Source organism: Barbus barbus (genome assembly GCF_936440315.1).
Source record: "Barbus barbus genome assembly, chromosome: 21".
In the NCBI taxonomy this organism is placed as follows: domain Eukaryota; kingdom Metazoa; phylum Chordata; class Actinopteri; order Cypriniformes; family Cyprinidae; genus Barbus; species Barbus barbus.
The window spans coordinates 22,029,616-22,056,706 of record NC_136749.1 but is presented as its reverse complement, the minus strand read 5'-3'; the positions used below and the strand labels follow the sequence as shown (position 1 = coordinate 22,056,706).

The window sequence follows — 27,091 nt, the reverse complement described above, 5'->3', positions numbered from 1 at the left end:
GGGGGGAGTGAATGTCCAGCGCTCTCTCCACCCTCAATACCACGACTGAGGTGCCCTTGAGCAAGGCACCGAACCCCCAACTGCTCCCTGGGCGCCACAGCATAAATGGCTGCCCACTGCTCCGTGTGTGTGTTCACTGCTGTGTGTGTGCACGTTGGATGGGTTAAATGCAGAGCACGAATTCACCATACTTGGCAGTATGTCACTTCACTTCATTTTATTTTAATGAAATCAGCTTAATAAGATCGGTACCTGTTTAAATTCCATTATCATTTTGTTGTACTGCTTAAATTCACAGCAAACTGTGGTAACCAGGATTTTCTTCTTCTCCCACATTAAACCACGCCCCAGTGATGAAAGAAAATGAGTAGCCCAACCCTGTTCTATGCCATAAACATAAAAAATGTCAACAGCTTTGATAAAACAGAGTTGAACAGAAAACAAATGATATCCAAACTTCCCAAAAGAGATTTAAACCCTTAAGCCAGAACCAACTGGGTGAAAAACTGTTGTCAGGCCCATATGTTTAAGGGTAACAGGAAAGGTGGGTCAAACATTGTACACATGCAAGTAATTAAACTGTGAAAAGAGAGTTGACTGATTGAGAAAACCAAAACCAGAGGACATGACACAAAGATCAGTGAGGCAAATCTTTGTATTCACATTTATTTCCTGCCTTATGATTTCAGGGATCAGACAATGTTAGTCTGAATTTCCAAATCAGACTAGGCTCCTATTTTGATTGGCGATGCTGTATGCAAGCCTTCAAATCTATCACATTCATGCAGGCATAGAGAAAAAGTAAGTTTTCTTTTTATGGTCATCATTCTTTAGTGATGACCATAAAAAGTTGCTGTGTAAACGAAATTTAAATATTCCAGTAGGCTATTACTATATTTATTCTATATACTATATTTTTACCAGTTCTATTTATTTATTTATTTATTTATGCAGTAAGTAAGTTTACTATTTTCCTCCTTATCTATAGCCTACTACTTTTCACGTCATAAATCAAGACAGTTTGCACACATATAAGAGACCTCAAAAAACCAGCCAGTAGTTTAATAAATAAATAATTTAATAATCTATGCTACAATAATATAACAAAATAATTGCGTTTTATGTATGACTTGCAAAAAAATCATTAAATAAAAATTGCATTCAAGATTAAACTTAATGTAAAATTTACATTTAAAATGAATTTTAAAACGTTTATAATTATTTGCAGCTATGTGAAAGGAGACATGTTTAACTGTTAAAAATATCGTTATCATCACCATCATTATTATAATTAAGTATATAACCTTAACACATTTTTTAAACAAGGTTTTAAATAAAATGCAAGCAGAGAGCTTTACTTTGATACAAATCAGTTTCCAAAGAGTTAGGCTACTTTAAACTCTCATATTTCTAGCAGTGCTTAATCCTCTCCAAACACTTGCACAACCACTCATATCTTATTATAATAAAAACACACACAACAATAATTTTCAGCAATAATGGAAGCAATGCCTCTGCATGCAAGAATAAAGCATGTGCACTTACTGCAGCTACATCTGTCGGAGTGCGAGACAACAATCCCACTGCACGAGCGTGTCTGAGTGACCACTCCTCACTGAACACCCCCCCCCCCCCGTATCTTCATTCTTTTGATGAATTTTAACTACCAAGTTTCTGAATAAAGCTTAGTTCTATGCATTTGGAAAACTGTATCGAAATAATATTAATTTTTATATGGCTCATCACAATAGACTTCTATTCCATTTTATTTTGCAAAATGTATAGCCTATAGCATATTAAGCCTATAGCCCTAGCTCTGTCAGGTGTGCTGTGGAAATTATCCGAACTCTCAATTATATTTCGTTATTATTATTTTAAATCAATGCTATTGGTCTTCATTATATGAAAAGTATTCAAAAGAGCTTGTCACTAAACTTTGTAATGGTATTGGATCAAGCACTGTAACTGTCAGCGAAAACTTGTAACTTCACCCCGCCTCCACTCAGAATGAAGCGCCGCGCAGCGCGCACAGCCTGGAGACAGAGCTCCGTCTGTTCGCAATGCAAGAGTAAAAAATAATTGATGTTTGAACAAGTACAGCATTTTCTTTACTCAAACCAGGGCAGGGGCGGCGTTTCTGTATGGCAGAGTATGGCAGTCGCCAAACACTATGTCTATAAAGGCTAATGTTTTTTGTGTGTGTGTTTGAAGAGTGGAGAAGAGTCTTAGCTTTTGCACTCTTGTATAGGCTATAAGTTACTACATTTTAAATATGCTGTGCATTTAGTGCTTCATCGTTTATATAATGAGATTTTGGGCAAGTGTATTAAATGACAAGAAAAATTAAGTGCCCATATAGCAATAAAAGTTATAACCAGTATGTTGATGAAAGCATAACGTTAGCCTGTAATGTGATGCATTTGCTGCTCAAAAAACTCCATTTGAGCTTTATTTTCATAAAATGTTTAGTGCAAGTGTCTAATAAAGCCACATACCAACTCTGACGAGAGTTGATATGTGGCATACCCTATATGTCAGGTGTGGCTGAAGGGATGAGAGCAAGGACTCGCTTGCAGGAGGAAATAGGGCTTTATTAACAATAAAATAAACAAACAAAAACTACCCCGTAGGGGAAAACAGACTGGCAAGGCTGGACAAGGCTGGACAGGACTTCACACAGGGTAACATCGACGACGAACCAGCACAGGACTGCAAACACAAGGAGATTATAAAGGGAGCAAATGAGGAGGAGAAAGAGTAAACACAGGTGGGGCAAATTAACCAATAATCAGGAAACAAGGTGGGTGGGGTCAAGACAACTGGCACATGGAACCAAACAAGACAAGCCATGTGCTCACACAAAAAAAAACACAAGCACATGGTCAGCAAAACAAAATCACTAGCCATGTGCAAAACAGGACACGAACACGCAGCTAATGAGGAGACTCATAAGCTGCATGTTGGAGTGAGAGCACGATGCTTTACCTCTCTTCCTCTGAGGAGGTTGAGGTGATCAGCAGGGCAGAGCAGCCCCAACCGTGTTCCAGCTCCTCATTTAGGGAACATCACTTCTTGTACTCTCCATAATATTGGAGTCAGAGTTGCGCTCCTGGGCCAAAGGCTTCTAGCAGAAGACGGATCTGTGGATTGTCATTCTGGATAGTCTTTGGCTAAAACATCCTGCTGCCTATGACCCAGGACTTCTGAGGGCCGGCCCCTCTGGGGAAAAGCGGCGTACATCGCATTACACAGTGCCCGTCTCTCCTCAGTGCCCTCAGGAGATCGGTCTGCCAACCCTGCCATTGTTCCAGGGCGCAGCGGTCTCCAGCGAGCGCTTCTCTCAGTTACTTCCGCCCGGAAACGTAACGGAACTGAGAGGCTCGCCGCCCCTTTGGGGGTCTTTAGATCAGCTAGAGTGGCCGTCCCCTGCCGGTCTTCCGCTTCAGGGCACCGAGCTAGCAGCTCTAAGCACACCAGAGGCCTCTGGCAATGGAACGAGAAGTAGAGTACTCTCTTGAGGAAGGAGAGGCCATTGAGGTGGTCCCTCCTCACGAAAGAGAGTCCGGGTTCTACAGCTGGTACCTCATAGTTCCCAAGAAGGATGGAGGATTGCATCCCATTTTAGATCTGCGTCAGTTGAACCTCTCAGTCAGCAGACTGAAGTTCAAGATGCTCAAAACTCAAACAGGTAAGTATCTCAGATGTCACATTAGATCTAAAAGACGCATACTTCCACGTCTCCATCCTTCCCACTTACAGGAAGTCCCTGAGGTTTGCTTTTGGGGGGAAAAGCTTACCAATATCGGGTTCTTCCCGTTGGCCTTGCACTCTCACCCCGCACTTTTACATCAGCAATTGGTTGATTCTAGCTCAATCGGAGCAGCTGGCGATTCGACATCGAGGTGTCGTTCTCGCGCACTTGAAAGAGCTGGGGTTGAGACTGAACGCCAAGAAAAGTGTGCTTTCTCCAGTACAGAGAACCACTTATCTAGGCGTGGTGTGGGATCCGACCACGATGCAGGCATGCATGTCCCCTGCTCGGCTCGAGTCGGTCCTCACGTCAGTCAAGAGAGTGAAAGAAGGCCAGTCACTCACTGTCAAGCAGTTTCAGGGACTGCTGGGTCTGAGGGCACCTGCGTCCAATGTGATACCTTTTGGCCTGCTGAACATGAGACCCCTTCTGTGGTGGCTCAAGACCAAGGAGTTCTCCCCGAGGGGAAAACCACTCCGCACTTTCAAGGTCACGAGACGATGCATACGTGCCTTAGACATGTGGAGGAAACCTTGGTTCTTTTCCCAGGGCCCGGTGTTGGGAGCTCCTTATCGTAACACTAGCGATGGACACGTCCCTCACCGGTTGGGGAGCGGTCATGAGTGGCCACCCTGCCCGCAGTCTGTGGAGTGGCTGCCATCTGACATGGCATATCAATTGGCTGGAGATGCTGGCCGTGTTTCGAGCACTCAAACACTTCCTCCCAGACCTAAGAGACCACCACGTGTTGGTGCGCACCGACAGCACGTCGGTGGTCTCGTACATAAACCACCAGGGAGGTCTGCGGTCGCGAACCTTGTGCAAGCTGGCGCACCAGATCCTTGTGTGGTCCCAGGGCAAACTCCTCTCATTAAGAGCAGTGCACATTCCTGGGCATCTCAATGTGGGAGCAGACGTTCTGTTGAGACAGGGGCCGAGGCCCGGGGAATGGATGCTTCACCCCGAGGTGGTGAAGCAGATATGGAGAGTGTTTGGCCAGGCACAGGTGGACATGTTTGCGACTAAATATGGAGAGTGTTTGGCCAGGCACAGGTGGACATGTTTGCGACTAAAGAGTCAGCTCAATGTCCCCTCTGGTTCTCTCTGACTCCTCCAGCTCCTCTAGGACTGGATGCTATGGTGCAGACTTGGCCGAGGCTTCGTCTGTACACTTTTCCCCCTATCGCTCTACTCCCGGGAGTTCTGGCGAGAGTGCGTCGGGACGAGGTCAGTCTACTACTGGTAGCGCCGTTCTGGCCGGGCCGGGCCGTCGGACCTGATTTCTCTCCTCGACGGCACTCCATGGGAGATTCCCGTCAGTGTGGCCACTGAGGGGGCACAGCTCATAGATTCCGGTCTCTCAACCCAGGTTGTCAAGACCATCCTCCAATCCAGAGCTCTCTCTACGAAGAAACTATACGCCCTGAAGTGGACACTCTTCACGTCATGGTGCAGAGACCACCAGCTCGACCCAGTTAACTGCCCGATTGGTAAAGTTCTGGAATTCCTGCAGGCCCGTTTCTCTGCAGGGTTAAACCACTCCACCATTAAAGTTTATGTAGCGGCTATTGCGGCCTACCACGTTCCTGTCGGTGGTCAGTCAGTGGGTAGACACTCCCTCGTTACACGTTTCCTCCACGGTGCGCTGAGACTGAGGCCGCCGGTACGTTCACGTGTCCCCACGTGGGACCTGGCTGGGGTACTAGAGGCTCTTTGCAAGGCTTCCTTCGAACCCATTGAGGAGATATCTGACAGATTCCTCACAATTAAGACTGCCTTCCTTCTGGCTATTTCCTCTCTAAAGAGAGTTGGTGATCTTCAGGCCCTTTCAGTGGCCCCTGCCTATCTTGACTTTGCGCCCGGCATGGCCAAAGTTTTTTCTTTACCCTCGAGCGGGGTATGTACCTAAAGTTCCCTCTGTTACACCACAGCCCATCGTACGTCAGGCCTTCTGTCTTCCTCCCTTCAGGGAGCCAGACCAGCAGAAGCTTAATTGTATGTGTCCAGTGCGAGCACTGGGCACGTACATCCACAGAGCTGCCCTGTGGAGAAAGGCGGACCAACTGCTTGTGTGCTATGGTCCTCCTAAGAGGGGACCCTCAGTAGGTGGATAGTGGATGCGATTAACACTGCCTATGAGTCCTCTCGGCTCCCCTCGCCGATGGGAGTCAGAGCTCACTCAACCCGAGGTGTGGCGGCCTCCAAGGCCTTCCTAGCAGGTGTGTCTATGCAGGACATTTGCAATGCTGCTGGGTGTTCCACGTCCCTCACTTTCGTGAGGTTCTATAACCTCGACATGCAAGCCGCTCCGGGCTCTTCTGTTCTCCCGTCCTAGTACACACAGGGCAGGGACTTGTCAGTTTGGCGGCGTGGGCATCTCGTTCCCCTAGCGTTTTCAACGCAGCTCGAGTTCCTGAAGGGGATGCTGCGTCTCGAAAGCCACACTTCCGGCATCCCTGTCAGCGCTTGCTTCATTCCTAGAAGCTGATGCCAGCTCCGCAGCACGTGCTTTTATGCTTCCTGGTCGATTACGTCACCCGCCCTATAGCCTATGCTATACATTGCAAAATGTATAGCATATATATATTAACAGGGGTGGCATTTACGTATGGCAGAGTATGGCAGTCGCCATACCCTAGCTCTGTCAGATGTGCTGTGGAAATTATCCGAACTCTCAATTATATTTCGTTATTATTATTTTAAATCAATGCTATTGGTCTTCATTATATAAAAAGCATTCAAAAGAGCTTGTCACTAAACTTTGTAATGGTATTGGATCCTCAAACTGTCAGCGAAAACTTGTAACCTCACCCCTGACTGCACTTTTCGTGACTTCAGCGTAGTTTTCTACATCCATTCGCGGGGATTCATCTGTATGTTCTAAATCGATCGATTTTGAACTGAAAGTGTTTTGCACTGGATTTATCCTGGAATTGAACTGTATTTTGAGTCATCTTGTTATGATTTGAACTCTTCAGTGTTCCCAGCTGTGTGGACTTTGCTTATCAAAGAAACCATAACAATGTGTAAAAAATAAAAATAAAAGCCATAGCGGACAATGGACTCTTAAGGACTCTGGGTTTGAATTGTGGTGAAACTGAACTGTTGTCATCTCTTCAGGACATTTCTGATGTAGTCCATATTTTTCATATATTGTCAGTTTCTTCAAAGTTTATCCAAGTGTTTATATTTAATTTGTTACTCTAATATTCCAGTGCAGGAAATTAATTCAAGTGTAATTGATCTGAATGACATTGCTCTAAGTTATTGTTTTGAATTTCATTTTGTTTTGAAGTAGCTGATTTCATTACAATGAGGAGACGTATTGATGACATGACTGACTTAACTGACCGTTCTCCACACGTTGAGTATCCACCGAGACGGAGAGCGCCAGTATCAGCTGATTGTCTGGAGACGCAGGTCGAATCACTGAAAGATGAAGTGGCGATGCTGCAGAGATGCCAGAATGAGTCTCTCGACTTACAAAGAGGTATTATTGGCCGCTGCACACAAAACGTGCACATGCCTACTTCATATCAGTTACCTCCACAGGTTAGGCTTGTTGCTTCTTCTACCCCTCATGTCCAGATGCCAGCTGTTCAAATACAGGGACCTCAATCCATTCAAGCTGAGACACACCAGGACAGAGAATATAGTAGGCCTGGCTCAAAGCTCTCTGGAATTGAACAACGCGACCAGAACTCTAGCTTCAGTATTACATTAATCAAGACTGGAGCCTCCAGTATTTATGAATGAGGGAAAAGTTCAGCCCGATGACTGGCTTCTGCTTGTGGATGCTTATAGAACTTCCTTGGGTCTGAGTGATGCTCAAATTATGCTCGAATTACCACGCTTCTTAGCTAAAGAGCCCAGGAAGTGGTTTACAGTACTGAGTTCACATGTCACATCTTGGACACAGTTCTGCACACTGTTTAAGAATGTGTTTCTTCCATCAGATAACCAAGTGCGTGTCTGGAGAAGTATTCTTGACATTGTACCCAGGAGAACCATTTCCAACATTTGGAGCACACTTGCTATCTAAATTCAAGAAGCTCAAGTCTTCACCACCAGAGCAGGAACAAATTGATCTTATCTGCAAGCATGCACTGGAGCGCTATATGGCAAGCAAATTATCTCAGTAATAGACCTTTTGATGTGCGCCCACGAGCTGCACTGTGCTCTTAGCCCTGACTGTTGTAATGAAGCAGTGGTACAAAAAAGTAAACATGCACGAGAAACTTACTGTTTCAAATGCTCCACACCTGGCTTCACATCTAGGAACTGTCCGAACAGCAACGTGGTACAAGCTGAATCTTTTCCGGCCACTGAAAACCAGAGTGGTCAAGTTTCAAATGAGTCACGAAACACTAATGAGGATATGGAAGCCGCAACATACATGGACAGAGGGGAGAAAAACCAAAGCTCAGTTCGGCAGAAGGTAAACTTCAAGGGGGGGAGGACGTTTCACAGAGGCAATCCTCCCTCCAGAAGATAAATGTGCCTCAACCATGTCTTATGTCCCCACCTGAACCGCTTGTGCTTGGTCATGTGGAGGACCATACTTCTCCATCATTTTGGAATACACCATTTATCATTAAAGTCAACCTCTGTAACAAAGCGGTGGATGCAGCTCTGGACACAGGTGCCTCACTTTCAGCTGTTCGTACAAACATAATTTCGGATGTCTTGCAACGTTCTCAGAAGGTTGGCAAGTGTCAGTGGAGAAGCAGTCAAGACCAAAGACAGCTTTCGTATCGCACTGTGGCCCGTTTCAATTCAAAGTCCTCCCTTTTGGGCTTAGTAATGCCCCGGCCACATTTCAAAGAGTAATGAACAACGTCCTTGCTTGGTTAATTTATAAGTGCTGTGCAGTGTTGTTGTCATATTGTCATCGCTTCTCCAACGTTTGAGCAGCACTTAGTAGACCTTCGACAAGTCCTTTTTAGACTTGAGTCAGCTGGTCTCACGCTCAAACTGAATAAATGTCAGTTCTGTTTGAGTGAACTTACCTTCCTAGGATACAGGGTCACACACCTGAAGGTATTTCTTCTGACCCGAAAAAGGTGGAGGCAGTCACTGAGTTCAAAACGCCAACGGATGTGGAACAAGTGAGGAGATTAATCGGCCTCACAGGCTATTACAGACTATTCATTCCAAATTATGCACGGAAAGCCGAGACACTTTTTAAACTCACCAGAAAGGAAACCCCATTCAACTGGGATGACAGTTGTCAGGTTTCAATGGATTATGTTGCTATGGCTTTTGCAAATAGAACTTTGCACAAAGCTGAAAGGCCATACTCGACACCCGAGAAGGAGTGTTTGGGAGTGATTTGGGCTTTGGAACATTTTAGGCCTTACGTTGAGGGCCTTCATGTAACCATTTATACAGACCACAACAGCCTGAGGTGGTTGATAAATCGTCCCATTGCGCCTACAGGATTTTGATTTTAGCATCGTCCACAAGCCAGGTATTCAGAATAATGTTCCAGATGCTCTGTCATGCAACCCACTGCCGCATAGTGCTGGCCCCATTGACATTCTTCCGGCGCATGCAATCATAGGTGGTTTGGATCTGCGCAGTCTCTCCTCGGTCATGATCACTGTCAGAGAGCAATTGAGGCAGTTGCAGAAAGATACTTCTCTAAGTGGGTGGAAGTAAGTGCAGTGCGGTCAGCGACGGCTCAGGTGCAAGTAAATTCTTTAGTGAGATCTTTGTCCGCCATGGCACACCCACTTATCTCATTTCAGATCGGGGAACGCCATTTGTAAGCAAGCTCTTCGAACACGTGATCACTGCCCTTGGTACTGAACACTGGTTGACAACGGCGTGCCACCCACAAACTAACGCAACCGAGAGAGTGAACCGCACATTGAAGACTGTCATCTGTGCATATGTGGGGGACAAGCACACTTCGTGGGACAAATATCTTCCACAAATCTGTTTCGCTCTTCGTACTGCACTACATGAGAGCACTGGTCACTCTCCAGCAATGATGTTATATGGCCGTGAGTTGGAGTTATATGTCGCCGCTTGATTTGATAACATAACCAAGTGCTACGGGAGTAGACGATCCTGACATACTGTACCCTGAGAGTCTGAGAGCTACCCTGCAGGTTACTCACGATCATGCCAGAGCCAATCTGGAGGCAAGTCATACAAAAAGGAAACATTATTATGACCAGAAGCGTTGCACAGCCTCCGGTGCTATGGGTGACTTGGTCAGGGTCAAGACCCACCCCAAATCTGTCGCTGATGCAAACTTTACTGCCGAGCTGGCTCCAGTATATGCTGGGCCATTTGTTATCTCTAAGAAACTGTCAAGTGTCAGTTACAGACTTTCAAATGTACACACTGGGGGAGATGCTGGCGTCTTTCATGTGGCGAATCTACAGCCATTTCATTCATGGGACACAGCCATGAACAAAACAAGTTCCTTTGACAATGTTGAAATGTCTCTGCCTTGGAATGGGGACATTACCTCCCAGATGGATGGGGAGAGATCTGTTGATGTTGATCAGAGGCTTAGTCCTGACCACTCAAACAGACTTTCAGTTGGTCAGTCGGTTGGTGGTGTCCCAGAACATTTGACTGAACATTCACTTGACATGGTTCCAGACAGTATTGACGTGGGGGCTGTCTCTAAGTTACATGACATGACACCTGACATGAGTAATGCTGCAACCCTGCCCACTGTTTCAAACCAGGGTCTGGGTCATTATGTACTGAGACAAAGACGAGTCCCTAGAATTACGTCTGACTGGACAGTGAATAGGTCGACTAACCCCTACCATACACAAAGGCTTGATTTGCATTAAGGACGAAAGACAAAGTTTCAGTGTTGCTTAAGAGTGTTAATTGTTCTGGGTACATGTTCTTGGTACTGGTTCATTGTTTGCATCTGACAAATTTGTGCATTCCACTTTTGTATTTCTGTTATGATTTTTGTTTATTTCCAAACTAATGTGCAATGTACGAACATGTATGCTTGTACTATTTGTGCATTATCTATTCCTCTGCCCTTTTATCTTTTTAACTCAGTCATGTATGAAGAGTTGTTAAGTGGAAGTGTTTCTTTTGCTGTGTACGGCTGAGGGCAGCCTTTTTTTGGCCGGGGAAAATCTGTAACGAGTGAAATAAGATGTGGCTCCTTTAAGAGCGGAGCGCCATTCTGTAAGCAGTCTGCAGATGCATGTGCCACGAGAACCGCATGTGTGCTGGTCAGATGGTTTTATTTTAATTTATGTTGCTCATTTAAGTTTTTCTTCAAATAAGTAATGCTGTTGACAGAGGAATAAAGCTCGAGATGTCGAGGGTGACCTGTGTGAGCTTCGAATGATTTCCTAACTCAGCGTGTTACACCTGGAAATTATCTTGAAGCAATGTAGAGTCAAACACTGGTGACTAGATCAAAAAAGTGACTGATTTTTGGCCACACGTGAATTTTACATCGCATGATACTACAGTATCGATAGTACTACATACATGTTTGCATAGCAACTTTACTTTCCCTCGTGTTAAAACAGCTATCTTAACTCAGAACATGTGCTCTTTCTGTAAGGTGAGAAGAGACATCTCCTACACATAGTCTTATACCATTACAGCTTTCTGTTTCAAGCAGGCCATTTACTTTTTTTAAATTTAAAGGAATAGTTCACCCAAAAACAAGCAATTTCCTGTAGCTCAAATAGTAGAGCATGGTGCTAGCAACGCCAAGGTCATGGGTTCGATTCCCAGGGAAAGCAAGAGCTGATAAAATGTAAAAACTGTAACTTGAATGCAATGTAAGTCGCTTTGGATAAAAGCATCTGCTAAATGCATAAATGTAAATGTAACAAAAAATTGACCTACCCTCAGGCCATCCAAGATGTGGATGAGTTTGTTTTTCCATTAAAACGATTTAGCATCACATCATTTTCTCACCAATGGATCCTCAGCAGTGAATGGGTGCTGTCAGAATGAGAGTTCAAACAGCTGATAAAAAACATCACAATAATCCACGAGTAATCTACATGACTCAAAAAAAAAGAAACAAAAAAAAAAACAGTATGCTCATTTTTGTGGGAACTATTACTTTAAACTGCCATCTGTAGTTTCACCGAAATTCAAAAGAAATTTAAGTTCTTCGGAAATTCTTTGAAACTGGCAGGATCCCTGTTTGGCTGATGTTATGTTCTCTGGCATATATTCTTAAACTTCTTCTTCTTCAACAGGGGTGCCCAACTCTGTTCCTGGTGATCGACTGCCCTGCAAAATTTAGCTCCAACTCTAATCAAACACACCTGAAGCAACTAATTAAGGTCTTCAGGATCGCGTGAAAACTAAAGGCAGGTGTGTTTGATTAGAGTTTGAGCTAAACTTTGCAGGACAGTCGATCGCCAGGAACAGGGTTGTGCACCCCTGTTCTACAACATAAGCTGTAGTTTTACATGGACACATGCTTTATAGACTGTAATAAATGCAGCTAATTATGCTGATTGCTAAATTTATCCACCATGGACATTCTCAGTGAGAGAAAACTCAAATGTTGGCTGAATTGTTAGCATCAACATTTAGATTCTGTGAATTATCCAATAGATGTGTCAGACAAAGCTAAACAGAATAGAGGACATTATGCAGAACTGGCCAGACAAGCAGGCTGTTCAGATTTGTTTTGGCTAATGCCTATGGGATATTGTTTGTGGTTTAGTTTATGGGTTTATGGTTCATATCATTACAAAACCATTATGAATTCAAGTGCTTATGCAAATGTATGAGTTAAAAACATCTTATTCCTTATTCTTAATCCTGCTTTAAAAAACAAGAGTATCTAACATTATTGTTTGTCTTTGAAAGTACATGCCATCTCTTGTTCTTTCTCTTTTGACCTCAAATTATTTAATGTCTACTGTGTTGCAGGATCACAGAAAGAACTGAGAGTGGGATGTGTCTTATATAAATCCATTAATGCCAGATTGTTCCAATTTACAGCTGTGCAGATGTTTCTCCATGACTGGGAAAATTAAAGGCAGGTGTATTTCATTAGAGTTGGAGATGAACTTTGCAGGACAGTCGATCGCCAGGAACAGGACCGGGCACCCGTTAGTTAGATAAAGTCATAAAATTCTAAAATGTCAAAAGTATAAATTGGGGAAATTCTTTTTATATAGAATTGATTTCAGTTTCCTATATTTCTTTTCCTAGCTGATTTTTCACCCACAGAAACGCCCACATTTCTTTCAACTAGGGTCAAAACTGATGTGTTCATGTCTGTATGTGTCACATATGTGCATGTGTACTAATTATCTTGTAAATGTGGCATTGGCTATATGTAAGTCATATAGCTGCCTTTAAAATATTTGTTTACGTCAAGGTGTTTGCATATTTCTTTGGGTGTGCACCTAGCTCTCCTTTAACCAAAATGTTAAACCACGTGGGGAAGTCGTGGCCTAATGGTTAGAGAATTGGACTCGTAATCGAAAGGTTGCGGGTTCGAGTCCCCGGCCGGCAGGGATTGTAGGTGGGGGGAGTGAATGTCCAGCGCTCTCTCCACCCTCAATACCACAACTGAGGTGCCCTTGAGCAAGGCACCGAACCCCCAACTGCTCCCCGGGCGCCGCAGCATAAATGGCTGCCCACTGCTCCGGGTGTGTGTTCACGGTGTGTGTGTGTGCATTTGTTCACTACCCACTGCTGTGTGTGTGCACTTGGATGGGTTAAACGCAGAGCACCAATTTTGAGTATGGGTCACCATACTTGACAATACGTCACGACTTTACTTTACCACAACATACATTTACTGCACTGGAAAAAAGCTAATCCACTAGCTAATCATTGCCATATGAAAGGTAAGGACCTCTCTAATTAGTCTGTGATTTGTTAAGCATCTGAGTTCAGTTCTCTTCCATGTTGCAAGACTTACATGGAATCCAAAGTTGAGCAGTTATTAATCAACTCTTGAAATGTCTGTCAGTGTCAACCAATCACAATCAAGAATCTAACAATGTTGTAGTATAACAGAGCAATAGGGCACACGAGGCCATGCTTTCCAATGAAAGCACAAGCACTCTATGTGGCGTTCTAGGGTTTACCGTGGTGAACATCAATAAACGACACATGTTATCGACACAGGTACTGTCAATGATTTTTTTTAAATCTAACAAAAATATCCAGAAAATGATTCTACTCACCAAAAGATAACACTAACATATCTGTGAACAATAACATAAAAAGAGACTTTGTTTAGCCAATCAGGAAGTGATTTCTGTCTGTCAAACATTTTATTTAAATATATAGAAATGCAAATCCTGTTCTACTTTGTAAATAACATGAAAATTTAACTCTTGTTCCATTATTACACTTAGCAGATTTTCACGCATTTAGGATTTCCTTTTCTCACTGGATATTTATACCTTTGCAGTGTTTTTTGTACTAAAACAAATAATTTAAGGATGTTGGTGATTTGGTGAGTTGTTTTTGTAGAGTGGAAACAATAAATGTTATTTTTTTTAAATTGGTTCACCCCTCTACACTATAACATTAGTCAATCAACAAACAAATCATGTTATATTTTCAGTAAGAGCTTTTTATTAGCAGCCAATTTACCATGATATTTTAATGTCATATCATAAAAGTGCCATCATAGTGACTAGTCCACAATCTTCTGAATTCTTTTGAAACTTTAAGATACTGAAATTACATCAATGAAGCAAGAAATTTGGGCTTTAATCTGTACACCTCCCATTAAAACACAGACAAGGAGGAGCATGGGTATCACGCTTGCAAAAATGGATTTTGCCTGCCTTGTAATACAAAGATGAAACTGCTGGTCTCTGTGATGTTTGGGGGTTCCTGCTTTGTTCTCAAGCACTCATGTTTTATATTCAAAGCCCAAAATGCAACATTAAGTGTCTGTTCACTAACTTGTATCATGCAGCAATTATTTGGATCATGCTGCTGTTCCTTGATGGACAATGCTTTGTCTGTGGAAAAAACAGATTATTCACACTGATATTTAAAATTTTAAGTTTAGTCAACTTTAAATGTTAAGTTGTACTAATGACAACTTGGATATTTGAGTTGACTAAACTCAAAATATAAGTGTTTTGTATTTATTTTGTGCTATAACTAGTTATAAGGAATAGATGTTTGGTTCACGTGCTACTTGAACTGAGGAGCAGCGATCTGTCGCATCACATTAAAGAGGCGCAAAATGGTCTTTGACATTTAAATTTCATAAAAATGACCAATTAAAATATGAGACAACCTGCTCTGTCTTGTCCTTTGGTGTGTTGTCTCCTCTTATTTCTGTGATGCATTTGTCCCTGCATGAGAACATTAATGATGTGTGGTGTGAGAACGTCTCATCAGAATTCAGAATAATTTGGTTTGCAATATATATTCCATTGAAAAGATATTAAGACATGATCTCACTGACAATAAATAAACTACTCTCTGGCAGGATTGTTTTAGTTAAGATGTTTTAATCCAACAGGGAAGTTTATTGTCTCTCTAAACATTGTTCTCTGATTTATAGTTTTATTTTGTTGCTTTTGTGGCATGAAACCCATAAAGTATTTATTACTTTATGACTGTAGCAGTTTTAAAATAGACTTTGTGTCTGACAGCGGATTTCCTAGTCTCATGAAAGGGAATTGTAGTTCTCTGGCATGAGGCCTTCCAAGATTGTGAAGTCCAAAATGAATAAGATGTCATAATAATTACATTTTATGAAATGAATGCACTGCACATTGCTTGTTTTTCTTACAGTAGTGTTTTTTTTTTTTTTTTTCTTCTCTTGTGTCCACCTGTTACAGAACGGCAGACACAAGCAATTAGCAGGTTCAGGTATGTTTATTGAACAACAGAAAGGAAGAGAGGTAAGCTGTGGTGATGAACCTGGGGCTGGCAATCAGGGGATTGGCTGTGGTTCTCTTGATCTCTACTTGCAAGTTTTCATGGAGGGTCCAGGGACGATCGGCGGCCACACACCCACACCGCAGACCTTGGGACAGGAACACGGAGATCTTGGAGCAGACTCGGAACAGTATCCTGGGAACAGGTAGTACACACAGAGGTAGGTAAGTAGTTTAACAGCAATGGTGCAAATGCTTGTGAGAGCCTGGGAAGTCCTCTTCTCACGAACGAGACCGGACATCAAGTGTTGGGTGGTATGTGGCTTTATAGGAGGAGATAACGAGGGACATGATGAGGACCAGGTGAACGTGATGAGTGGCAGGTGGAAACAGGTGTGTGTGTGACATGACGGAAGAAAAGCAGGCCGATCTGTAACATTAGCTCCCCCTCCCGGAAGGTGCGTCCCGCACCATAATAACTACATCGGGGGAGGAACGTCCTGAAGGCCGATGCAGGGCAGGGACACAGGGGAAGCCTCCAGGCTGGATCCAGGGACTCGGGAGACCCTGGCGGATCAGGAACCTCGGGAAGCCGTGGCAAACCAGGAGGTTTGGGGAACCCCGGCGGGTCAGGAGACTCGTGAGGCCATGGCGGGACTGGAGACCCGGGAGACCATGGCGGATCAAAGAGCTTGGACGGCCATGGCGGTATTATTCTGGAGGAGCGGGCTCTAGGGGGCGCTCGGACAGCGCGGACTCTTGGGGGCGCTCGGACAGCGCGGACTCTTGGGGGCGCTCGGACAGCGCGGACTCTTGGGGGCGCTCGGACAGCGCGGACTCTTGGGGGCGCTCGGACAGCGCGGACTCTTGGGGGCGCTCGGACAGCGCGGACTCTTGGGGGCGCTCGGACAGCGCGGACTCTTGGGGGCGCTCGGACAGCGCGGACTCTTGGGGGCGCTCGGACAGCGCGGACTCTTGGGGGCGCTCGGACAGCGCGGACTCTCGGGGTTCGGGATCGGCGCTCCTGGCCGTGGCTTGAGAACTGGACTCTCGGGTTTCGGGACTGGCGCTCCTGGCCATGGGCTGAGAGCTGAATTCTTGGGATTCGGTACCGGCACTCCAGGTCGTGGGCTGAGAGCTGAATTCTCAGGATTCGGGACCGGCACTCCTGGCCGTGGCTTGAAAACTGGATTCGGGATCGGCAGTCCTGGCCGTGGTCTGAGAACTGGACTCTCGGGATTCGGGGTCGGCACTCCTGGCTGTGGTCTGGGAACTGGATTCGGGATCGGCAGTACTGGCCGTGGTCTGAGAACTGGACTCTCGGGATTCGGGATCGGCACTCCTGGCTGTGGCATGAGAACTGGATTCTCGGGGTTCGGGATCGGCACTCCTGGCCGTGACTAGAGAACTGGATTCTCGGGGTTCGGGATTGGCACTCCTGGCCGTAGTCTGGGAACTGGATTCTCGGGATTCGGGGTCGGCACTCCTGGCCGTGGTCTGGGAACTGGATTCTCGGGATTCGGGACCGGCACTCCTGGCCGTGGCTCGAGAACTGGATTCCCGGGATTCGGGATCGGCACTCCTGGCCGTGACTAGAGAACTGGATTCTCGGGGTTCGGGATTGGCACTCCTGGCCGTAGTCTGGGAACTGGATTCTCGGGATTCGGGGTCGGCACTCCTGGCCGTGGTCTGGGAACTGGATTCTCGGGATTCGGGACCGGCACTCCTGGCCGTGGCTCGAGAACTGGATTCCCGGGATTTGGGATCGGCACTCCTGGCCGTGACTTGAGAACTGGATTCTCGGGGTTCGGGATCGGCACTCCTGGCCGTAGTCTGGGAACTGGATTCTCGGAATTCGGGGTTGGCACTCCTGGCCGTGGTCTGGGAACTGGATTCTCGGAGCTCGGGATCGGTAGATTCTTTGGGGTGCTCTGGAGGCGCGGTTTCGTATGTCGCGGGCGGCAGAATCTTCATCGCCGCGGGCGGAGGCTGGACTGCAAGGAACCTCCTCTACAGTATAAGATGAACCCGCGAGGTGAAGTACTTCATTCATGTACTGTAGTAGGGAGCCCGGGGCAGTGGCAGGTTACTGTCCTGTTACCGTCTTTCTGTTGCACTGTGGAGCTTCTAATCACTACAACAAATTCCTTGTTTGTGTAAACATACTTGGCCAATAAAGCTCATTCTGATTCTAATTCTGATTCTGAAATGTGTCTGATTGGAGAATGTTAATCACTCAAAGTCTGGCACTGAGGAGTTCTCCCCTTTCAAAGTCTGCTGCCAAAAGTTACTTGGCAGCTGAAGGATAACAGTCCTTTCAAGCATCCTTGGCCTAGAATGTGATGTTATTTACTGTACTGTTACAACACAGTGAATATTACAGCAGCAACAACAACTACAGTATTTCTGCCCAGTCCCTTGACATATGATACTACAGATGATTTTCTTCTTCAGACCTGGTCCTGTTGTCATGGCCCAGCTGAGGGACTGCTTTCTGGATCACAAATGTTATATTAACTGGCTGCTGTTGCCATTGCAGTTTGTATTGTATTTGTAGATTTCCAAACTTCCATTTGGAAGTTTATAGAGAATAAATGAAGTTAATATCTAATTGTCACGTTTCTCAGGAACACGGAACGAGGAGACACAGAGATATTCAAATAACAGTCTTTTAATGACTTAACAGGCAGGGAACAGGTGTAGACTCACACAGAAGACATCTAAGAACCGACAAACGAGAACTGAAAGGACAGGGGCTTATAAAGACAGGATAATTACAAAGACAGGTGAATGGAATCAACTAATAATCAAACTAATCAGGGGAGAAACTGGGTCACGGAACACATGGGGAGCAAAAAACACAACAAAAGCAGTCCAAAATCCTGACACTAATATGCATGTAATGTTTGGATTTAGATCGGCCTATGGGACATAAATGTACAAGTGAGGCCAGTTACAGATAAACAGATGAATAATAAACAGTAATTTAATTTGATGGAATAAAATAGCTTCATCCCTAAATCAAAAATGAGATCAGAAGGAAACTGTGATATTATATTTTTAATTTTTTTTAGTATTGCTTGAATTGGTTGTAGATTACTGGCTCTGGATTGTTTTTAGTTCAAGGCCAAGGTTTCACACAGTCCTAAAATGATTTATCATGCAATAGCAAAGAGTTACTTTATTACGAATATTTCAATGTCCACCAGACTTGCCTTTAGTTTGAATTTCAAATTGTTTGTGGGGATTTTTGTGTGTGTGTGTTTTGATGTCATTCTTTTGGCTTCAGTAGTTCACTGCACAAAACAAATAGTGAATATTCTTCTCACAAATTAATCTGTATGTAGGCAATGGCTTTTCTTTTAACTTATTTTTTCTCATGTTTTTTGAGGATGAAGAAATGATGTGCAACATGCTGGTTGCATTGCATAATTTAGCTTCACAAAAGGAGTGATTAATTTGTGCCAAAATATTATCAACAAAAGATATGAAAAATGTGTTCTTCTCCCTTTTAAAATATTTAAGTCTATTTATTTTGCTATCCTGTGTTCCAGTTCAGTTCATTTTTATTTGTATAGCACTTTTCACAATGCAAAGCTTTACAGAAAATGCATGTTTCAATGATACAATGTAATTAGGACCTAATGAAAAACAAATAATGCATTAAATCAAGAAATTACATTAAATCTTTTTGAGCCTCATTGAGCGGCCACAGTTGGCTGAGTTAAGGAGGAAAAAAAGTGAGAAAACTTTGAAGAGAATCAGTCTCACAGGAGGCCCATCCTCCCCTAGCTGCCAAAATGATCTCATAACACTAACATTTCATATAAGATATGACTGTAATAATATGTTTTAATATATGTTATTTGAAAGCTTGGGCTAAGAGAGGTTACTTTAATCTAGATTTGATCTCGATTCAGAGTTTAGGAGCTAAATATGAGAAAGCTCTTCTCCTTTTTTTGACTTTGATATTCAATGTACTAGATACTCAGTAGTACATAGTATCATCTGTTATAGCATTTTATTATTAAAGCATTGTTTTGCAGACTTACAATGTGCCATTTGAGAACCACTGTTCTAGATCATTAGACATGATGTAATGGTTTATTTGAAGCCTGTCTGAAACCAATAAGGGGGCACCTTTACAAAATGTGCCTGCAAAGTCACTGGCTAACTGGGAAGCACATCTGGACTTTTAGTCCTACATTTTGTTACATTTTGGAATTTGAACTACCAAATAACACGATTTCTTTTAAATTACTTGCTAAACACATTTTATACCATCATCAGTTTCAAAACTTAAATGCTCAGAGAGCACCAGGTGGCAAGGAAAAAACTGAAACAAATGTTTCTTGTCTTTAGCCAGTTGAATCTTGTTTCAGTTGATTCTGGTTATAAGCCATCTTTCTTGGGCTCCTGGGATATCAACTGCTCTGTTGCATTTATTTACTTCTTCTCACACAACTGAGAGTGCCCTGTATAAAACATCCCTTCATAGCCAAAAGAACAGTGAGAGATGAATCACTGTGGCCAGCAACTCGCTGTTGCTACGGTGCTGACAAGACGTGAGACGTGCGGATCCATGTGCAAAGCTTTATTATAAAACATGGTCATACAGGCAGGGTCGGGAGACAGCAAACAGGTATGGCAGAGGCAAGACAGAGTAATTCCGTGGAGCAAGCGTGGGTCGATGATCGGCGAACAGTATCCAAAGGGGCAAGGCAGAGAGATAATCCAGAGTCGAGAGCAATAATCCAAACAGGGAGCGAACAGAGTCCAAACGGCAGAGGCAAAGGGTAAATCCAGGAAACAAGAGCAGGGTCAAACACGACAGGAAAACAAGGCAAGACTAGACTATAAGAATGGCTCTGTAAAGTTGCTATCGCTGAATGAGAGATAAACGCTAACAATACTCGGCCCAGAGCAAGAGGAAGTCCCAGGTTAAATAGTGAGTGCGTGATTGTGAAATGAGCATCAGGTGTGTGTGATGAGTGAATGGTGACAGCTGTGATCTGTGCAATGCGTTGTGGGAACTGTAGTCCAGTGTGCTGTGTAGTGTGAGAGTCAATGTGGTGAATGAGTGACATCTGGTGGCGAGTTAACGGAAGAGCATGGCCAGGATTCGTGACAGCTGTAATTCCTTGGAATTTTGACCCTGCACCATCTGGTTTTATTATGTCAAATAAAGGCAAATATTGCTCTAAAATACCATTAGCTTTAATAAATGAAGTAATGCTAAAGGGAGAGTTCCTTTCTTTTTTTTCCTGTGGAACACACAATATATTTTGGTAACCAGTCTTTTGGTTACTTGTTAACCAAACAGTTGGATTTACATGGACAAAAACACTTATTTTATGTTCCACAGAAGAAATGGAGTCATATGGGTTTTGAATGACAACATAAGGGTGAGATAGATTTCTGTGAACCTTCCTTTTAACAAATGAAAAAAATAAAATAAACATGTCAAAATTCCATATGCTCTGTACTTAGGACTATCTGTACTTAAGACTGCATGTTATCTTTGAATTATGGGTCCTTACTTAATCAAATAAATAAAACAATGTATTATCTTTAAGACATTATTTTACTGATATTTTGGCACAAAACACTTAATTTGCAATAATTGTTAGATTTCCAGAACGCTTGGCTGCAATAATTGGCTGCAACTTCTCTGTGATGTCAAGATGATAACAAACATCAGTGGTGTTCTACTCCAGATGTTCCTCATTAAGCCAAACATGGATAAAAGTGAGTGGTGATATTTTGATGGAGAGCTGCAGAACAAGATCTAAATATTTGCAGTTTCTGTTTTCTCAAATAAAGCTGAAAAGAGTAAAAGAAACTGATTTAGCAAAATGAAACACTGAAATAGGGTTAGTGTTTGATGCACTTGAGAAGAAATCTTCCATGTAACAAAACTTAAAGGCTGCACCTAATTCTAGTGAGAGATTTTGTTTAGAAGCATTTAAGAAGCATTTAAGCTCATTTGATCATAAGATTACTCAATTACAGAAATCGTCCACTGCAGAAACGAGCTTCCTTTGTTTACTGCCTAACTTAAAGGACGAACACTGAAAAAGGAAACTTCCCTTTATTTACATTTCCAGACTTCAGTGTTTTCTGTCTGCAGTTCTAATAAATCCATCATGTTTGTGAGCTTTAATAAAAAAGATAAGGAATAATCTCTAAACCTTACTCCCTTTCTAAAAAATACTCAAGTTTCAAAACTCAGCTTAGACATTTAACCTTATTCAAAATCATGATAAAACCGATATTGCTTTAAAAGGAGCAATTCCTTTAGCACTGAATGTTCTCTGATTGCAGCAGTTGTTGACCAGTTTTGGCTTTGGTTTTAGATTTTGTCAGTTTTGCCTGAGTTGAAAATAAAATAGTTATAATAGTAATAGTGTTTTTCCTGCACTTGAGGTCACTTTATCTGCCTAACTGCCTGTTTCTCTCTCATATTTAATGAGTCAAATTTGTGACATAAGGAAAACACGTGATTTCTTTTTGTATTTCTCATAATCTTCGAAGGCTGAGTCAAAGCCACTGATTTATAAATCTCTCAGTTTTTCTTGTGTTCTCCAGTCTTGACTGTGACCTCTGTCAAAAGGAGAATGAACAGGCTTTATAATAAATAAAAAATAAAGCATCTCAACATGGAATTATATTCTTTTTATGACGTTTTATGGCTTTATTCACCTCATCTCAAACAAATGATCATGGTTATTAAGTTAAATATAACTTAACACGTTGATAACACAAATGATGTGTTAGGACTTGCGTTTACTGACCTAATAAACTCTTTTGGAGTCAAGCAAAACGTCACCGGGCTCACTGGGCTCACACTTAATCATACGCTATTTAATTATATCGCATGGAATTGATCTTACCGATATAGATATCGTACCTCAAAGTGATGATGTTGCTGATCATTTCCTTGTATCATGCATGCTGCGTATTACTGATATTAGTTATATGGCTCCGCGTTATCGTCCGGGCAGAACTATTGTTCTAGCCACCAAAGACAGATTCACAAATAACCTGCCTGATTTATCTCAACTCCTCTGTGTACCCATAAATACACATGAACTAGATGAAATGATTAGCAACATGGGCACTATCTTCTCTAATACATTAGAAGCTGTTTCCCCCCTCCAATTGAAAAAGGTTAGAGAAAAACGTACTGCGCCATGGTACAATAGTTATACCCATTCTCTCAAGAAAGAAACTCGTAATCTTGAGCGCAAATGGAGAAAAACTAACTTAAGAAACCCCAACTAGATTCTAATTAACTGGCAAATTACAGACCCATTTCAAATCTTCCATTTATGTCTACAATTTTAGAAAAATTTGTGTCTGCTCAATTGTGTTCCTACTTGCAAAAAAATGATCTCTATGAAGAATTTTAGTCAGGTTTCAGGCCTCACCATAGCACAGAAACTGTGCTTATTATAATTACAAATGACTTGCTTCTTGCTTCAGACCAAGGCTGCATCTCATTGCTAGTATTACTTGATCTTAGTGCTGCGTTCGGCACTATTGACCATGACACACTCATAGATCGATTACAAAACTATACTGGTATTCAAGGGCAGGCTTTAAGATGGTTTAGATCCTACCTGTCCAATCGCTACCACTTTGTTAATTTAAATGGGGAGTCATCTCAATTATCACCAGTAAAGTATGGAGTACCACAAGGATCTGTCCTAGGTCCTCTGCTATTTTCAATATACATGTTGCCCCTTGGTAATATTATTAGAAAATACGGGATTAGTTTTCATTGTTATGCTGATGATACTCAACGATATATCTCAACAAGACCAGATGAAACTTCTAAACTATCTAAGCTAACAGATTGTGTAAAAAAGATTGGATGACCAATAATTTCCTCCTATTAAATTCAGATAAGACAGAGATATTACTTATTGGACCCAAAAAACAGTACACAGAATCTCTTGGATTACAATTTGCAACTAGACGGATGTACTGTTACGTCCTCTAAAGTCAAAAATCTAGGTGTTATATTAGACAGCAACTTGTCCTTTGAAAATCATATTTCCCATGTTACAAAAACAGCATTCTTCCATCTTAGAAACATTGCCAAGCTTCGAAACATGCTACCTGTTTCTGATGCAGAAAAGCTAGTTCATGCATTCATGACCTCTAGTCTAAACTATTGTAATGCACTGCTAGGTGGTTGTCCTGCATCTTCAATGAACAAGCTACAGATAGTCCAAAATGCAGCGGCTAGAGTTCTTACCAGGTCAAGAAAATATGATCATATTACCCCAATTTTACAGTCTCTGCACTGGCTACCTATTAAGTTCCGTATCATTTACAAAATATTATTACTTGCCTATAAGGCCATAAATGGTTTAGCTCCTGCATACCTAACTCGTCTTCTACCACGCTACAATCTAAGGTAGCAAAACTCTGGACTTTTGGTAGTATCTAGTGTAGTGTATTGTAACCACATATTATCTTTATTTTAGCTTTAGGGAATCACTCTTAAGATGATTAGATGATTTATATGATTAATTGCTATTAATCAGAATGTCCAACTTATACCTGGTTAACGATACCTTATTAACGACTTGTCCAGCAAGTATTAATATCAGCACGTTATTTCTTAACCATTTGTTTATCTTATTCGCTGGCCAACGATAAAACAACCCAAATAGTTAACTTTAGTTATCAAGCTCATGAGCGTAGGTAACGCGATCTTTTTGGCAAATAATTAAGATTTGAAGAATCACATAGCAACAGACAAGAGATTTCTTAATGGAATCAAAGTTTATTTACTACTCTAACACACTACTACATTAGACAACACAAAACAAAAGACATAAACACACACATTCGTTGCAATGGATTGTTCTGATCTGAAGAGAGTCTTAGGTTCTAATGCTCGTTTCAACCTGAGGGAAATCACACGCAGGAACTCTTTTATCTTTACTCTTAAAAGACAGATACAACCAGTTTCAGCCGATTTAGGAGATTTTGCCTTACTTTGCCTTCAGTTGTTTCCGATCGAGCTCAGGATCTGGAGGAAGCTCTCAGGAAGTCGTTCGGTTCTTGGCTTCAGATGTTAGTTTCTTTCAAAGTTGAACTTTGATCGCGGTGGCAATGCTCAGCCGTGATGTTAGTGGCCAGAAGCGCTTTTCTGCGCGTGAGCAGAATGAGAGACGAGCGAGGTGAGCTTAAGCTCTGCTTTTCAGTTTTTCAACTTCAACACCTTTCACAGTTGTGTATCTGTTTTTAACGGGCCGATTTGGGATCCGCCCACGGGCGCCTGACCCAATCGGATTCTTCCTGTGGGGCGTTTGATCCAATCGCAAGTGTTTCTGTGGGGCAGAGCCCCGCCCTGCACAACTGCGTGTTGTGCATACATTATCTTGTTCAGTTATTCATCACATGAAGAAATTATTGAAAGCAAATTTCTATCCGTTATTGTAATCATGCATTGATGAAAACAGATCATTTTCATTCACACCATAATATTATTCATGACATCATCTTTCGTCTGAAACCAAACTCCACATAATTTTGCATAACCAAAACACATATATCGATTCTATCCATTACGCAGTTAATGCATCGATTAAATGATCCTAAATTCTAAATAAACACATCGAGCATGTGAACTGAACATCTAGTGATCAGTTAAAGTTATACATTCTGGAAAAAGATTACCATAAGTTCAAAATAACGCAACAAGCTTATAAATGTCACAAACAAAAACATTCTTCATATAGGTTGTACCTATATTGTCTATAGTGTTTTTGTTTTCGAGTATAATTTGTTTCAGTAGCAGAACCTAGTATAACTTTGTCCCTTAAAACACACAATATCCTTACGCAAAGGTGTGGCTATCTTTGCCTGTTTCGATAGCCGGAGAAAAACAGGCGTGTTTCCCCCCCTCCTTTGGGAGAAGCGCGAGGTCTTAAAGGTCACTTCTTCAGCGATTACTTTTCTTGAATTACGGCGCTTAATGGAGTTAGGTTTAGGGGAGTACGTGGCGCCAATGTAAAGTAAAATCCGGGAGTATGAATTCTGTTTTTTTTTCTTCATCCGACTTTATGATGAAAGCAGCCAGGCGCTTAAAATGGCTCTTCTCTTAAAAGCATCCAGATGTGACTGTTCCATATATCCTGGTTTTATGGTCCCAGGAGAAAAGGGGGTTCGAAGCGATGGGCGCTGGAATGCAAGCTTTGATCCTTGCTTCAGGAATGTGTTGAAAATAGGTGTGTGCGTATCAGAAGTAAGACCAGTTCTTACACTAGGATAGCAAAGGCTGGCGAGCCCTTTAAGAACCGATTGCTTTTCCACAGGCTAGAGAGCCAATACAGAGCCAGGTCTTACGTCACAATACGTTTCATCTTTCGGTTCACTAGTGCGGCACAACAGCCTTGTTCGAGGTGCATCAGCGCCACGCAGACCGATCGATCGGCACACAAAACACTAAAGCACCGCGAGAGCGATCCAAAAGCATAAAGAGCAGTCTGGTTTCCAGTCGCTCCCGCAGCACCCTGATGCCTCGCACCGACCGGTCCGTGCAGCGTTGATGCATCCCAAACAAGCCTAAACAAACTATCAACAATGGTGGACATTGCGTTGCTATTGATGTTCATGGCTTTGCGAACCTACATTGGCATCCAAACACGGCGAATCAAACGTGTTCGCGTTTAGTTTCTATTTCAAATATGGCGGTCCAAGTTTCTGTTCGTCTTGTTGGTTACAATAACCCCGCCCCCAGCCCCTGACGCAAGCGGTTCTTCCTTCTAGCCCAGCAATGTTTTGGTGGGCTTTTCCTGGTTCGGAGCTGGTGCTTTGGGTGTCGAAAAACAAAGAACCGGTTTGAAACTAGGCTCTGGCTCCGAACCAGCACTGGAACTGCCTTGGTGGAAAAGGGGTATAAAGGAGGTAGAGCTTTTTCACATTTAGCTCCCAAACTCTGGAATAGCCTTCCTGATAACGTTCGAGGTTCAGACACACTCTCTCTGTTTAAATCTAGATTAAAGACACATCTCTTTAGCCAAGCATTCACATAATGCATCGTATAATCTTGTACTGCAGTTATATCTGATCAAATGTACATTGTTATTATTCTTTAGCTTGGGTTGAACAAATAATTTTTGCTTAGATGGAACAGCAGCTATGCTAATTATGTCTCTATTTGTTTCTCTGTTTCTGATTAACATCCCGTGGTAACTAGGAATTACAGAAGCTTCAGTCTGGATCCAACCCTTAAATGATCTGAGATGACCGAACACCTGAGAAAAGATAATGCCAACCCCTCAGAGGACCTCAGAGGATGCCAATGCTCAGACAACATACAGAATTACCAAATTTTGCCATAAGTTAAATATATTAAGGTTCTGCAATATATAAATATAGTGTGGAAACTTAATTTCTTGTAGAGCTGCTTTGCAACGATTTGTATTGTAAAAAGCGCTATACAAATAAACTTGAACTTGAACTTGAACTTAACCACAATCCAAAC

The 27,091-nt window shown here is 42.6% G+C and overlaps 1 protein-coding gene across 1 annotated transcript in view; it reads right to left on the bottom strand.

Moving 5' to 3' along the window:
* The window catches only part of LOC306887497 (collagen alpha-6(VI) chain-like), a 62,799-nt gene extending 37,935 nt beyond the window's left edge, over positions 1–24,864 (bottom strand). Inside the window, exon 1 of the mRNA XM_079445257.1 lies at positions 24,598–24,864. The gene's annotated coding sequence lies outside the window, so the exon portion shown is untranslated. The remainder of the gene's footprint in view (positions 1–24,597) is intronic.
* Positions 24,865–27,091: the final 2,227 nt, after the last annotated feature.